Source organism: Pipistrellus hanaki, assembly GCF_964339955.1.
Source record: "Pipistrellus hanaki genome assembly, chromosome: 2".
Lineage (NCBI taxonomy): Eukaryota > Metazoa > Chordata > Mammalia > Chiroptera > Vespertilionidae > Pipistrellus > Pipistrellus hanaki.
The window spans coordinates 195,701,807-195,718,693 of record NC_140504.1 but is presented as its reverse complement, the minus strand read 5'-3'; positions in this window follow the sequence as shown (position 1 = coordinate 195,718,693).

Genomic DNA, 16,887 nt, shown 5'->3' with positions numbered 1-16,887 from the left:
GTCCCAATGCCAATGCCACCTGTTTTAGGCTTTGTCACAACCACACCCACTTCCAGGAAGTGAATCCTGCTCCTGAGGAGAGGAGCCAAAAGCCATGGCTTAGAACAGCAGCTATTACTGTTGTATTCTCATCTACCAGGCTTCTCATGAGAATTCATTCTCATCAGCCAGGAAATCTATGCAGCACTTCAGAACGGAGTGCTGGAAGCTTAGACCAGGGCAGCTAACAGAGCTGGTAAGTGTGCACATTCTGGAAAGGAGTCAAAAGGGTTTGCTGATTGATTGGATGTGGAAAATGACAGAAAGGGATTAAATTTGGCTCTGAAGATTTTGGCTTGAACAATTTGAGAAGTAGACTCGCCTTTGACTGACTTGGGAAGACGGAAAGAAGAGTAATTTGGGGTTGGGGGAATTCAGTTGCTTCATTTTGCTCATTTTTAATTGAACATGACTTTAGTCATCCAATGGGCCTTCCCAAGGAGGCAGTTGGATATCTGAGCATGGAGTTTATGGCAGAGATCTGCATTAGAGAGAATAATTTGAGAATCATCCCTATACTTCACAATGGCTAAATTGTCTTATCTGTGAACATAGTAACTTTTAAAATGTTGTTTTTAATATTCTACTATAAAGGTTTAAATTTTCCTTTGTAATGGTTTTGTGTATGTGTTAGGTTATTTCCTGATTACTTTACAGTGTGTATAGCTATTAGAAAAGATAACTTTTCTATTATATGTTCTAGTTAGATATAATTGCGGTAGAGGTGTTTTTTGAAGTTTATGTTGTATCCAGCAATCTTTCAGAAATATTATTTCTATTAATTTGCGGGCTCAAATGGGTTTTCTATGTAGATAAATGTATTCTCTGTGAATAAAGATGGTTTTGCCTCTTCTTTTTCAATTTTTATACCATTTATTTTTCTCTCTTGTTACATTGGCAAGTACTTATTACATTTTTCAGTATTCTGTTTAACAGAAAAAAAGTCATACGAGCCGGGACCGGTTTGGCTCAGTGGATAGAGCATCGGCCTGCAGACTGAAAGGTCCCGGGTTCGATTCCGGGCAAGAGCAAGTATCTTGGTTGGGGCACATCCCTGGTGGAGGGTGTGCAAGGGGCAGCTGATCGATGATTCTCTCTCATCGATGTTTCTAACTCTCTATCCCTCTCTCTTCCTCTCTGTGAAAAATCAATAAAATATATTTAAAAAAAAAAAAAAGTCATACGAGGTATCTTTGCCTTGTTCCAGAATTAAATGGGAATACATATGAAGTTTTTCTAAAACATATGATAGTGGTAGGTTTTAGGGAAACCATCTTTATAAGTTATGCAGTTCCCTTCTATTTTTTATTTTAAAGAAAATGTATACATTAAATTACCAAGGTTTTTTTTCTTAAATTCATGTCTTTTTCACCCTTAGACTATTAGTGCTGAGATTTACACTGAAACTTTTTCATCTTAAATCATTCTTGCATTCCTACATTATTGGTTTCAGCTAGTTAATATTTTATTTAGGATTTTTGCTCTCATGAGCAAAGGTAAAATGAATCTATGATTTCCTTTTCTACATTTCATTCTTATCCAGTTTTGGAATTAAAGATTTTATTAGTTTTATCGAATTAGTTGAGAATATTTAATTCATTGGATAAATACATTAATGAAGAACCACTATGTGCCAAACGTTATTCCAGGGGCTGGGATACAAAAATCCTCTCATCATGGAATGTATATTCTATTGAGAGAAGACAGATAATAAACAATCAATTACAATAACAGTGTGATGAATGGTGGTAAATGGCAAAGAGAAGAAGGAAAAAGGAAGAGGAGAGTGAGTAGGACTCAGTTTTGTTTAGGCAGGACACGGAAGACCCAGAGAGGAGATGACATTTGCTCTTTCCCCTTTTCCTGAAACCACTATCGCTGATTGGGGCAACCATGGCCTCTCAGAAAACAGTCTACCCTGTGACCTTTTCTTGTGGAATACAGTTAGGGCCATAGGGACACTGCACTTTCTCTGCTGGTTATTGAGACAAAGAACTTGAACGTAATATTCCTTTTTGTTATATTTACCTCTGTGGTTGTTTTCTCTTTTTCATTACTAATCATGTTTATTTACATCTTTTTTATTCTTGTCAGATGTTTCTAGATTTTTTTTTTTCAAAGAACCAGCCATTGTATTTCTTACTGAAGCATATTATACATTCAGACAAGTGCACACATCCTAAGGGTACACCTCGGCCTTTCCTGGACCCCTCATGCCATTAAAGAAACAACATAACCAGCACCCAGAGTCCTCTCCTGCCCTCTTCCAGTTACCATTTCCCCCCACGACCCCGAGAGTTACCACAATCCTGACGAAAATGAACTTTCGATTTGCTTCATTTTGTTTTTTTGTATTCTTTGTTCTTATCCTTTTTATTTCTTCTCCTTTTGTTCTTGGGGCTTACTTTTGTTCTTTTTCTAGCTTCTCTTGAAACTAGAAAAAGTTTAACAGTATCTTATATATTTTCTGGTAAGTGTTATTCAAAGTTATAAATGTTCCAATAGTACCTTTTTAACCGATAATCCACCAATGTTGATGTGTGGTGTTTCCATTGTTACTCATTTATATGTCTTTCGTGTTCTCTTTTCTGATTTTATTTTCAAATGTTAATAGGATTTTTTTTTAAAACATCTGTACACACATCTAGAGTTATATTTGAATCAATTTGAAATTACTTTCTCATTTTATTGCATTGTGCTCTGAGAATAGTTGCTGAAATGATAATAATTCTTGGGAATCGATCAAGGCTTCCCTGTGGCCTTGAACATGATTAAGCTTTGTAACTGTTCCAGGCATCTCGTGGTGTAGCCTTGGTTTATCAGGTGTAAAATTCTACAAGTATTTATTGACTACTAGCTAGCTTGTTTATTGTGTTATTGAAATCTCTATTTTCGCTCACTATTTTGTCTGATTTTTATGCCTATATGATAAAAATCTCTATTCCAATTGTTGACTTGTCTATTTCTATGGTTTTATCAGTAATCGTTTCATATCTTTTGAGGCTGTGTTATAAGGAAGATATACTCACAATTGTATTTTCTTGATTATCTTTCCTTTTGCTGTCTTATTGTCTCTTATGAAGTTTGTTGTATGAATTCCCACTTTAATATTAAAATGCTACTCTGATGTTGTTTGGGTTGATATTTGACTAGTATATATTTTTCTTTGTTTTCCTCCTACCTTTTTATTATGAAATATCATACATTCATAAAAATGCATAAAACTTATGTATCTATTGATATTGTTTCATTTCTTATTGATTGACTGATTTGAGAGAGAGAAAAATATCAGTTTGTTGTTCCACTTACGTATGCATTCATTGGTTGATTCTTGTATGAGCCCTGACTAAGGATCAAACCTGCAACCTTGGCATATCAAATGACTAAGCCACTCTGCCAGGGCGTCTATTGAGATCTTAATATAGTTTTTTTATTTTAGGCTGTAAATATGGTGAATTGCACTGATTAAATTTGGAATTTTAAACAGTCCTGGGAGAAATCCCATTAGGACATCACATGTTATCCTCTTTATATATGGTTTGAGTCAATCTGCTAAAATTTTGTTAAGAATATTTGCATCTATTTATATCTAACATTTGCATTATAAGGGACATTGATTTCTGGTTTTCATTTCTTATAACATTTTTTTCTAGTTTTAGTAACCTTTCTACTTTTATTCTGCATTTGAGATACCAAATTTTAAAGTCACTACATTGCATAATTCAGTGATTCAGCATTATAACCTACTGGAAGCCTGATGCATGAAAATTCATGCACTGGAGGGGGGTTCCCTCAGCCTGGCCTGCCCCCTCTCACAGTCTGGGAGCCCTCAGGGGTTGAAGGCGACCTGGCAATCAGGGGAAGGCAATGCCCCCATCACACCTCTGCTGCTGCCACTGCCAGCAGCGCAAGCCTCGGCCGGCCCTGGTTACCTGAGCCTCGGGCTAGCTCTGGGCGGCTGGGCAGTCAACATCCAAGGCTTGCCTGCACCTGGGGCCGGTCCTGGGCGGCTGGGAGGCTGAGGGTACTGGGAGACTCTGTAGAGGCCAGTGCATGGAGCAGCTGGACCCGCCTGGAGATGGTCCCAGCCATGTCACACGCCTGCCACCAGGGCAGGGCTGAGGGGACTGGGCACTACCATCTTGTGGCTGTGGGCACTGCCATCTTTGAGGGTGTGGCAGTCTATTAGCATATTTCCTCCTTATTGGTTGTGGGTGCCACCATTTTGTGAGGGTGTGATGGTCAATTAGTATATTTCCCTCTTATTGGCTGTGGGCACTGCCATTGTTGTGAGGGTGTGATGGTAAATTAGCATATTTCCTCCTTATTAGATAGGATGATGCCATTTCTCTATATATATCTATACATATCTATATCTATCTATATATACACACACACATATATTTCTTTAGAAAAATGTCTAAAGAAATATATGTGTGTGAATGTATATATTTGTCATGCACACACATATGGTGTCTTCTGGTGGAGTTCTCAATCTGGTCCTCAGTTCACTAATTCCTTCTTTGTGTGCATTTTCCTATTCAACCCTGTATTCCCAGTTACTTTTTCTCAATAACTGCTGCATCTGCACTTGTTCCTAACAGTGTCTCTTTGAAGATGTTTATTATGCTTATTTGAAATGCTTGTTGTGTCTAGTCCATTCCTTCTGCTGCCTCTAAGGCATTTACTTGATTGTTTCTGACTTACAGCCATTTCTGTCCCTTCGGAGTGTAAGAGGCAGAGTTGCCGGCACTAAATCACAATCTCCTATGTCGCATTTGCCATCTCACAGGTCACCCTGCCCTTCACGCTCCCTCTGCCCGTCTTCCCCGGACGCACGGCTCTTTCACAAGAGCCCTTTCCCTTGGTTGTAATCGCCTGGCCCTTAGGGGATGGGAAGAGAAGGGAGCACTTGGGGTGAGGCTGTCGGCTCCTCCCCGCAGCCAGGCCTCTGTGCCCCCAAGACTGCTCCTGCGCCCCACGCTGCAGGGCCAGGTAGTGGTCAACATGGAGTGGCGGGTGTGTGTGTGTGTGTGTGTGTGTGTGTGTGTGTGTGTGTGTGTGACTAACCCAGAGCTCCTCCCTGGCCTCCCTCCCACCTACCCCGCACCCTGTCTGCGCCAGGTTGCCATGGCTCCTCCCCAGACCCCAAGCACCTCCTCTCCCTTCACGATTTCTCAGCTTTACAGAGTTTGCATCTCATCCTCCTCCCTTTCTCTTCTGGCCTCTCCGTGGCTGGGTTCAGTGGCACAGATTACAGCCTCATCTCATTCTCCCCAGAACACGTGTGGTAGATAAAATCATCCATCTCATTCTACAGATGAAGAAGCTGAGATTCAGAGGCGTTCCGTGACTTGGTTGCAATTACACAGAGATATTTTATTGATTGATTGGTGAGCTATTATTTTTATTTTTTGGTGGGAGAGAGACATCGATTGGTTGTTCCAGTTATTTATACATTCATTGGGTGACTCTTCTGTGAGCCCTGACTGACCAGGTATTGAACCCACAACTTTGGCATATCAGGATGATGCTCTCACTGAGCTACCTGGTCAGGGCCTGCGCAGCTGCTAATTGAAAAGTCTCCCTGCCCATCATCTGTAAGTGCTCTGTGGAGAATGTTGACTCAGGATAAAGAGACGGGTCGGTACGCTCAGTGGTTGAGCGTTGACCTATGAACCAGGTCACAGTTGGATTCCTGGTCAAGGCACATGCCCGGGTTGCAGGCTCGATCCCCAGCAGGGGCGTGCAGGAGGCAGCCGATCAATGATTCCCTCTCATCGTTGATGTTTCTATCTCTCTCCTCCTCTCCCTTCCTCTTTGAAATCAATACAAATATATTTTATTTTAAAAAAAAGAAGAAAAGAAAAGGAATGTGGGCCAAAGCTTTGCTTCAGTTGTTTCCAAGTCTTGTGGTGGTGATGCTGATTTCCAGAAAACAGACTTTGTCCTTTTGTATGATGTATTGCTCTTTATGGCGGTTTAAATTATTTATACTGTTTTGCTGAAAGCTAAGCATGTTGAATACATTGCCACTGACTGAAACATAGAAAGTTAACAGGCAGACTGGGTTGTGCTAAAAAAAAAAATAAATAAATAAAATTAAATTTAAAAAAGCATCTTTCAAATTTCCACGCTGTAATATCTTGAAGTTCTTTTCATATAGGGTGTATGTGTATATGAGGGAGAGAGAGAGAGATATGGTTGTCAGATATTGTCTGCTCACATCACTGCAGATCATTTCTGTACCTTCAGTCATTTGTAGAAGGACATGCATGTTGTCTGTCAACATTGCACGGGTGGATGGAAATTGCTGATGTATTGGCTTTTCTGATGAAACAACGCTGAGCTTGGATGCAGAAAAGCACATTAAAAATAAATGGGCTTAATTCTTAGCTGCAAACACAGTCAGCTATTTATAGAAATATTATCGACCCGAATCCTGCGCTTGGTCCTGCTGCCTCCTTAGACGGTGTGCTTTGTGGTCCCTGCAGACCACAGCCCCCCGAGGCCGCAGCCCAACGTGCTCTTTCCCAGTCGGCTCCAGAGTGATCTCCAAACACGGTGGCAGCCACGGGGCCTCCTCATCCCTGGTTCTCTCTGGCTTCCTGCTCGGTGCCATCAGTCGGGACCAAAACGTTAGTTCAGAGCTCTGCAGACCTTGCTATTAAGGCCACTCATCTCCGATGCTGTGCAGAGCCAGTTACAGGGAGAGCGGGGATGAGATGAGCTGTCAGTGGGTTGGGGGACACTGATGGCTGTAGGGGCTCAGACTGAATGACAGGTAAGAGTTGGAAATGAAGCCCTAACCCAGTGGTCAGCAAACTGCAGCTCACGAGCCACATGCTGCTCTTTGGCCCCTTGAGTGTGGCTCTTCCACAAAATACCACGGCCTGGGCGAGTCTATTTTGAAGAAGTGGCATTAGAAGAAGTTTAAGTTTAAAAAATGTGGCTCTCAAAAGAAATTTCAATCATTGTCCTGTTGATATTTGGCTCTGTTGACTAATGAGTTTGCCGACCACTGCCCTAACCGGTTTGGCTCAGTGGATAGAACATTGGCCCACGGACTGAAGGGTCCCAGGTTCAATTCCCGTCATAGGGCATATGCCTTGGTTGTGGGCGAGATCCCCAGCAGAGGGCATGCGGGAGGCAGCTGATGGATGTCTCTAACTATCCCTCTCCCATCCCCCCTGTAAAAAAATAAATAAAAATGTATTTTTTTAATAAAGAATTTGAACTGAAGGTCCCGTTCCTCCGGAGACAAATGTGAGCTCATTTGTAGATTAGGATTCAGTGCAAGCCCCAAGACCCAGGCTTCTCATGAGCCGGCTTGCCTGGGAGCCCCGTCAGGAAGCTGGCGAGTGAGGGGAATAAAAATCAAGTTCTTAGTCCCCCCTCGTTTTCCTTTTGAGAAAATGGAAGACAGAGTCTCATTTGAACGGGGGGAGAAAAGAAGAAAGCAAACCTTTTTAACAGATGAGCCGCTCCTATTTCTCTGATTGCCAAGCGTGGACGGAGCGCCTAGCGTGGCTGCCAAGGAACCTCTTTAGCTGTAAAGTCAATAGATGTCTTTTCTTTTCTTTCTTTCTTCTTCTTCTTCTTCTTCTTAACCATTGTATCTTCTCATGAAGTGCACGCATTCTTGGCCGTGATGCAGATAGGACCTAATGTCGGTGGAACTTTCAAAGCCGTCTCTCCCGCTGGGATGGGACCGCAGGGGGATGATTTTGGTTGAGTCAACCACTTACGATGCTGCCTTGCTATTGGTAACATTTCAAATGCTTTTCCCCGCTTCTTTCGTTTTTGTTGGTTAATATTCAACCCATTTCTGTGTTTTACGTGTTATAAGGGGCATATGGTGCTGTGCTGCGAGCATGGGGTTGGAAGCCAGTTATTCCTGGGTCTGGATCCTGGCCCCACCACCACTTACTGACGGTGACCATCACGAAATTATTTGACCTCGGTGTGACTTTCCTGTGGCCGCCATAGCAAATGACCACAAACTGGGTGACGGAGAACAACAGAATTTTATCTTATTTTAAAATATATTTTATTGATTTTTTTTACAGAGAGGAAGGGAGAGAGAGAAACATCGACCAGCTGCCTCCTACACACCCCCTACTGAGGATGTGCCTGCAACCAAGGTACATGCCCCTGACCGGAATCGAACCTGGGACCCTTCAGTTCACAGTCCGACGCTCTATCCGCTGTGCCAAACTGGTTTTGGCCAACAGAATTTTATTAATCTCATTTTATGGAGAGCAGAATTATAAAAATAGATATCATAAAAAGAAATAAACAAACAAACAAAAAAAGAAATATCATTGGACTGAAAAATCCGAGTGTTGACCAGGCTGTGCTCCTTCCTTCGGAAGCTCTAGGGAAGGAATCGTTTCTGGCTTCTTCCGATTGTAAAAGCCAAGCGCTCTCCACCCCCCTCGATTTCCTCTTCCCTGTAGATGCTTTCTCTCCACATGAATTATATATTGATCGCAGGGAGTGTGCTCTGAGCAAGAGCCACGGAGCGCAGTTGCCATGAGACACTTGGGGCTGGGGCTGTGGGTCGAGCGCTGTCTTCTGGGGAGTCTCCTCGGACTGGGGGCTCAGGATGCTGGAAACCATGGAGTCATCTGAGATGTGGTGACTCTGCGGAGCACCGTTCAGCTGTGGCCCTGTGCTCCCAGCTCTCCGTTTGGCCTAGAATGCCCCCGTCCCGTGTCCCAGGAACCCCTCCGGCTGCTCTGAGAAGCCCGTTTCAGACATCTTCTGCCCGTGTGTCCGGGGCCACCTGTCACGGGCACAGCAGCCCCCAGACATGACAGTTTGGCTCCTTTAATCATGGCTTGAAGACCAAAGTTAATTGATACATGCGTGTTCCTAATTACCCAAAAACGCCCATTACAGAAAACTGCTGTGTAAACTGCAGTTCGGAAGCGGGGGATCTACGTGGGGTGTTCTTATCTGGCCAAAATGATAGAGTCCTGACTCCACCGGAAGCAGCCCTGCATGCTGATGATGGCTGGCCTTGTTTGGGAAGAGCCAGCAGCTGATTAAAACAAACTCTTTCCAGTGCTCGCTTCGGCAGCACATATACTAAAACAAACTCTTTCCAGCCGTTGGGACCTCGGAGAACACAGCAAGTGAATATTTCCCATCCGTTTCGTCTTTACAGACATACCAGTGTGTGGTCCTAGGTTTGTTACTTCTGCACGGATCATGTGGTCCGTACTGTGGTCCTCAGACCTGGGGTGATCTCCGCCATTGTGCTAACTTACAGTGTGGTATCTATATTATTTGTTAAACTGATATTTATTTACATACTAGCAGCATGAAAATTCATGCACTGGAGAGGGGTCCCTCAGCCCGCCCTGCCCCCTCTTACAGTCTTGGAGCCCTCAGGGGTGGGAGGTGACCTGGTGATCAGGGAAAGGCAATGCACCCATCACACCTCTGCTGCTGCCACTGCTGGCAGTGCAAGCCTCGGCCAGCCCTGGTTACCTGAGCCCCAGGCAGCCCTGGGAAGCTGGGCAGCTGCCATCTTAGTCTTGCCTGTATCTCGAGCCAGCCCTGGGCTGCCCATCCAAGGCTTGCCTGTGCCTCAGGTCGGCTCTGGGTGACTGGGGGGCTAAGGGGACTGGAGGACTCTGGAAGCAGGCGCTTGTGGCCGTGGACACCACCATCTTTGAGGGTGTGACAGTCAATTAGCATATTCCCTTCTCATTGGCTGTGGGTATTTCTATCTTTATGAGGGTGTGAGGGTTAATTAGCATATTCCATCTCTCTCTCTCTCTCCCTTTCTCTCTCTCTTTAAATATATCTTTTATTGCTTTTTTACAGAGAGGAAGGGAGAGGAATAGAGAGTTAGTAACATCAATCAGCTGCCTCTTGCACACCTCCTACTGGGGATGCGCCCACAACCAAGGTACACGGCCTTGACCAGAATCGAACCGGGGAACTTTCATTCCACAGGCCGACGCTCTATCCACTGAGCCAAACCGGTCCCAGCTAGAAACGTATTTTCAAAGGTGTAACCTTTATCCTTGACTCAGCATGTTAGTTGACTCTCCTAAAATTGTGCTTATATCCTGCAGCCTGATCTTGACTATTCCAGCTGTATCAGAATTCACTTTTTGTATTAACTTGGTTTTTTAAAAATAGCCCAAAATCGCCGAAACCGGTTTGGCTCAGTGGATAGAGTGTTGGTTTGGGGACTGAAGGGTCCCGGGCTCGATTCTGGTCAAGGGCATGTACCTTGGTTGGGGGCACATCCCCAGTGGGGGTGTGTGCCGGAGGCAAGTGGTTGATGTTCCTCTCTCATCAATGTTTCTAGCTCTCTATTCTTCTCCCTTCCTCTCTGTAAAAAATCAATATATATCCAATTCAACGTAATCTTTATTCCAAAAAGGCCTTTTTAGAAGGGCATATTAAAAAAAAAAAAAAAGAATTCAGGCAATTGAGCTTGCTAGAATTCGTGGTGAAATATAAGCCAAGAGACACTGACTGCAGATTTGAGGAACTTCCCAGTGAGTAAGATGCATGAGTTTGGTAACATCTCTATGGGCTGATTTTCTTTTCCTTCCTCTACATTTGGCGTCATTGCAGCCACCAAATAAAAACCATTTCTCAGCACACTGGAGGCTTGCTGTGCTCATCGCTTTTCCGATGGGGCCGGCTAATGAGTTCTAAAGTAGCTTCCGGCTTTGGTTCTCTGACTCCAAGCAACCTCCGAGTAAGTGGTGTCCCCCAATATTAACACTAATGAGTGAAGCCAAATCGCTTCCTGTTTACTCACTGAAAAACCAGGGCACTTATTGATTTGTCCCAAGCTCTGTATTGTAATTTAATACAGTGTTTAATACAACCTGTGCACACAAAGTTATAGCAAATAGACATTAATTAATCCTGATTTACAAGGACTTTGTATAAAAAAAACAAACCACACGGAAACTTTCTAGCTTCAACATGGCAGCCTCTCCTCGGTCCAAACACATAAGCAGTTCCTATTTTTAAATGTGCACCACAATCCAGGACTTAAGAACATGTGTTACCTGCCTTGGTTAGAACAACTGGAAAATCAAATTCTCTTTAGGCAGACTTAATTCTCCTGGAAATAAAAATGGGCTTTTCCTACATTTTTGGTCAGTGCCAGTAGCGACAGGTGGCAGTTTTGAGTGAATATGGGCCCTGAGTCAGGAAGGCCAATGGTTTGGCCAAGACTGGGTGGCCTTTTCCAGTGCAGGCTGAGACCAGTGTATCTTTTTATATATATATATATATATATATATATATATATATATATATATATATATATATACATATATATATATATATATATATATATTTTATTGATATTTTACAATGAAGAGGAAGGGAGAGAGATAGAGAGCTAGAGATGTCGATGAGAGAGAAACATCAACCAGCTGCCTCTTGCACACCCCCTACCGGGGATGTACCCGCAACCAATGTACATGCCCTTGACCGGAATCGAACCTGGGACCTTTCATTCCACAGACCGATGCTCTACCACTGAACCAAACCAGTTTTGGCGAGACCAGTGTATCTTAAAACCAGGTCAGAGGGAGGAGTATGGCAGGTGACCTCTCGCGCACTCAGTCCTTCAAGCTCTGCCCAGTGCTTCTGATCCAGTTGCTGATCGAGCCTGCAGAAGGTTATTCAGGGTCAGATCCTAGATGGCATGCCTACACACAAATATCACTTAAAGATGATGAGATATTTAGCCGTAGCTGGTTTGGCTCAGTGGATAGAGCGTTGGCCTGCGGACAGAAAGGTTCCGGGTTTGATTCTGGTCAGGGGCATGTACCTCAGTTGCAGGCTCCTTCCCCGGCCTGGGCCCTGGTTGGGGTGTGTGCAGGAGGCAACCAATCAATGTGTCTCTCTCACATTGATGTTTCTCTCCCTCCCGTCTTCCACTCTCTAAAAAATCAATGGAAAAATACTTTCAGGTGAGGATTAAAAAAAGAAAGAAACAGGAGATATTTGTGAACAGGCAGTAAAATAAAGAGACTAACATAATGGCACCAATTCATGTACCCGCCCACCCAACTCTACCAACACTTCCACCCTCTATCATTCTCCCTTCCCCCAATAAATAAAATATTACAGACAGAGTGGATGTTTCCTGAGTCCTGCTTCCTGATTCATTTCTTTCCTCTCTCCTGGGGTAACCTCTATCCTGGACGTGATGACTGTCATTCCCACGTAGGTTGTTGTATTTGACTACACACGAATGTCACCCTAAACAGTGTCATGTCCGTCTGCTTGTTTTCACCTTTATGTATAAAGAGGCATTACTATTCCATACTGTGTTAGTTACTTACCTGCCGTTCCTCAGCCCCGGACCCCCCCTTCCATCTATTGTCTGTCTTTCTTTCTCAAGCTACTGTGCCAGTTGGTTTCCTGTAGCCCTGCCAGGAGGAGGTATTGAGATGATGGGAGAAGTCTTGGTTTTTCTTTCATTTTTGCTCTTTCTCTTCTTCTGGTACTTTTTTCTTTTTTAATTTTCTTTTATTTTTTAAAATACATTTTATTGATTTTTTACAGAGAGGAAGGGAGAGAGAGAGCTAGAAATGTCTATGAGAGAGAAACATCGACCAGCTGCCTCTTGCACACCCCTACCACGGATGTGCCCGCAACCAAGGTACATGCCCCTGACCAGAATCGAACCTGGGACCCTTCAGTCCACAGACCGACGTTCTACCACTGAGCCAAACCAGTTTCAGCTATATATATATATATATTATTGATTTCAAAGAAGAAGGAAGAGGGAGAGATAGAAACATCAATGATGACAATCATTGGTCAGCTGCCTCCTGCACGCTCCCTACAGGGGATCAAGCCTGCAACCTGGGTTTATGTCCTTGACTGGAATCAAACCCAGGACACTTGAGTCCACAGGCCGACGCTCTATCCACTGAGCCAAACCAGTTAGGGCTGGATCACTCATTTTTAATGGCTGCATAGTATTCCATCATATCACTATATCACCATTATTCACCCATCCTTTGTTGATGGGCTTTTCAATTATTTCTGATTACAAACAATGCTGGGAAGATCATTCTGGTACCTTTACCTTACGTACCTGTGTGAGAGTTCCCCTGGGTGTGTACTGGAAGGGGACTTGCTGGGTTAGAGGCTGTGCTCATGGTTCATTGCCTACTTTCTGACACATTTTCCAAACTGGTTGCGCCATTTCACTCCCTTACATCGCTTGGTATTGTTACCCTTCTCATTTCTGGCAGTTTGATGGACGCGGCATGGTATCCTATTTCCAGTGGGTTAAGTGTCTTTCCATACCTTCCTCTGTGAACTGCCTACTTATATTCTTTTGCACACTTTTTAAATGGGATTATTTGTATTTTTTCATATTATTTGTATTATTGTGAGTTGATCGGATGCCCTTATATAGTCTGAATAATTCTCTGGTTATATGTGTTGCAAATGTATTTGTCCAATCTATGCCAATTTGTTTGTTTTGTCTTATAATGTCTTTTGTAGTGTAGAGATGGGATTTTTTTTAATTAAAAAAAAAAGTGTAGACAAATTAATCTACTTTTGCAGTTAGTAGTTTGTTTTTGTTTTGTTTTGTTTGTTTTTCTCTTAAGGTATTTTTCTTTATCTCCGGGTCACGAAAATGTTGTATATTTTCTACTAAAATACTTCAAGCTTTGCTTTCCTGATTTAGGTTTTCAGTTCACCTGAAATTTATTTTTTTAATGGTGTGGTGTAAGGATTACATTTTTTTTTTTTTTTTTTTTTTTTTTTACCAGTTAAGCCATTATTCCAGCCTCATTTATTGTTTATCACTTTCCCACTGATTTATAATGCCATTTCTATCATATGTTACATTTCCATATGCATGTGATCTGTTCTGGACTCTGTTCTGTTCCATTTCTGATTTATATATTCTTGTGCCAACTCAACAGTGTTCTAATTAGTATCATGTTACAGAGAATTTTGCTAAATTATGGGCAAGTTCCATACCTCACTTTGCAAAATAGCCATGGATATTCTTGGCTTTGTGCTAGCAAGTGAATTTTTTAAATGCACATGGAATAGACTTATCGTTTCAATTTTACCATCCCCTTGTCAAATGCCATGCAAAATCCATCGTGTGGAAATATTAATTGAACATACATTAAATTTACAGGTTAACTTGAAAAGAACTGACACATTTATAACATTTCTTTTTGTCCCAAAATAAAGAAAATCTCTCCATGTACTTAGGTCTTCTTTAATGTGTTTCATCAATACAGTTGTATAATTTTTTCCCCATATTGGTCTTGCTCATCTCTTGACAGTTTATCCTTAAATATTTAATAGTTTTATTTCTATTTTTAATGGGATCTTTTAAAATGAACACTTTGGATTTTTGTATATTGATCTTGTGTCCGGAAACCTTATTAGTTGTAGTGATGGGGCTGTGGGCATCACATTAACAGACCTCCTCATGTGGTTCTTTCCTTGTATTCCAGGGTAAGTCTACCAGGCCATGGCTAAATTCAATTTTCTAGAACTTGACGACTTTTAAGGGGTGCCTTTGTACAAAATCTGTAATCTGAGAACTGTAATGGCTCTGCCGTGTGACTTCATCTGTCAGAGGGGCAAGAGGCTTATGGAGGGAGAGCAGGCTGTTTCGGCCTTGGAAATACAACAGCCTTAGCTGCTTATACTGGACCCTCTATGTGCTCTTGTCCTGATTCCCTTCACTATTTTAGTATTTTTAAATAAATTTTATTGATTTTTTTACAGAGAGGAAGAGAGAGAGATAGAAAGTCAGAAACATCGATCAACTGTCTCCTGCACACCCCCCATGGGAATGCGCTCCAAACCAAGGAACATGCTTTTGACCAGAATCGAACTTAGGACTCTTCAATCGCAGGCTGAGGCTCTATCCACTGAGCCAAACCGGTTTCGGTTCCCTTTACTATTTTAGATTCTTTTTGAGCTTCATTGAGAGCGCAAACAATATTAAGCACCGTGCGGGTTTGTGTAACTCTCCATGGTGCTCATCACAGTACTTAACGCAAAGAGCTTCAAGCTAGGACAAGGTTGGTATCTACTGATGATTGATGAGCTTCTGTTTATTCACCCATTGTAGTTTCAGTTTGGTCTTGGCCTTCTGGAAGCTAAGAGCTGAGTTTTGTTGTCAATGGTAGCACATTCCCTTGACTCTTTTTTTAAGTTATAATTTTTATTGGCCTTAGAGAGAGAAGGGGGTGGGGGAGACATCAATGTGAGAAAGAAACATTCATCAGTTGCCTCCTTCATGTGCCCCAAGCAGGGATCAAACTTGGGTTTGTGCCCTCACCAGGAATTAACCTGAAACATTCCTGTATATGGGATGACATGCCAACCAATTGAATCACACTGGCCACGGCTTGCCTACTTCCCTTATTATTCACACAGGCTTCCTACATACAGCCTTTTATAATATTACTAGAGGCCCAGTGCACAAAATCTGAACATGGGTCAGGGTCCCTAGGCCTGGCCAGTGATGAGGGCTGATCTGCGGGGTGACTGACAGGGCAAGTGGGGCACCCCCCACTCACACTTGCCTTGGCTGACTTGAGTGAGGCCTGTGGGCTGGTGGCAGCTCCTGCGTGAGTGTCTGCCCCCTGGTGGTCATAGCGACTGGTTGTTCCACTGGTTGTTCTGCTGTTCGGTTGATTTGCATAGTAGGCTTTATTATCTAGGACTAGTGGCCTGATGCATGGGTGCATGCACACTGAAAGGAAATTAATTAAAAGCTGTCCGGTGGGGCGGGACTGGGCAAGACAGGCCAGACACACCCTGGAGGCAACTTCCTGAGGTCCCTCCCCTGCTGGCAACACCTGGGGCGGTGCTGTGGCTCAAAGGGTGTCTGCGGAATGAGTGGGGGTCCCTCCAGCAGGTGGGGTCCCTTGGCCTGGCCTGTGGGGATCAGTCTGAAACCAGCTCTCTGACATCCCTGGAGGGGTCCCGGAATGTGAGGGGGCACTCTGCAAAGTTGCTGTCATACAGGGTGTGGAACACAAACGCAAGTGTGCAGTAAACCAGGTTCGGGGCCCACAGTGCCCCACCAACAACATGGCCGAAGATGGAATCATCAGCCCTGTGAGGAATCAGGCTCCCTCCTCTCTGGTTCCAGGGTGAGTCACCCAAGAACTGCTGCTGCCAAGTCACTGCATCTCGGCTGCTCCTGCGTGAGCATCTGCCCCCTGGTGGTCAGTGCACATCATACCTAACAACTGGTTGGCTGGTTGGTTAGCCTTTTATATATATAGTAGTTTGCTCCTATTTTAACGCTGTACAGTTTTATTGTTTGTATTCCGCAGTGTAAGCTCTGTCAAATCTGCAAGATGGAATTTCAAGTCTAAATAAAATGATAAATGTTCAATAAGTATTGACGAGATGCAGAGTATGAGAACTTTAAGTCTAAATGGCAATTTTCCAAAATCATTAGTGTAGAAAATTGCTTTTGATGTTTTAGTTTCTATGCCAGCAATTTTCAACCTTTCTCATCTCCTGGCACACATAAACTACTTACTAACATTCTGCAACACACCAAAAAAATATATTTCTTTGCTTATCTGACAAAACAACAACACAGGTATAACTTTTGATTTGTTTACATCAAACGGCTATTGTTGTGTTGCCTGATGTCATTCTTTTGACAATCTAAGAGGTCAGTGCCCCTGACTACACAGTCAGGTATGGCATGTTTTTAAAATTCTTGCAGCACACCGGTTGAAATTTGCTGGTCTATGCTTATACTTAAGGCTTTCTCACACCCAATACTCTATTGAATTGGGGGGGAGGGGGAGGAAGGGGACAAGAGAGATTCCAATT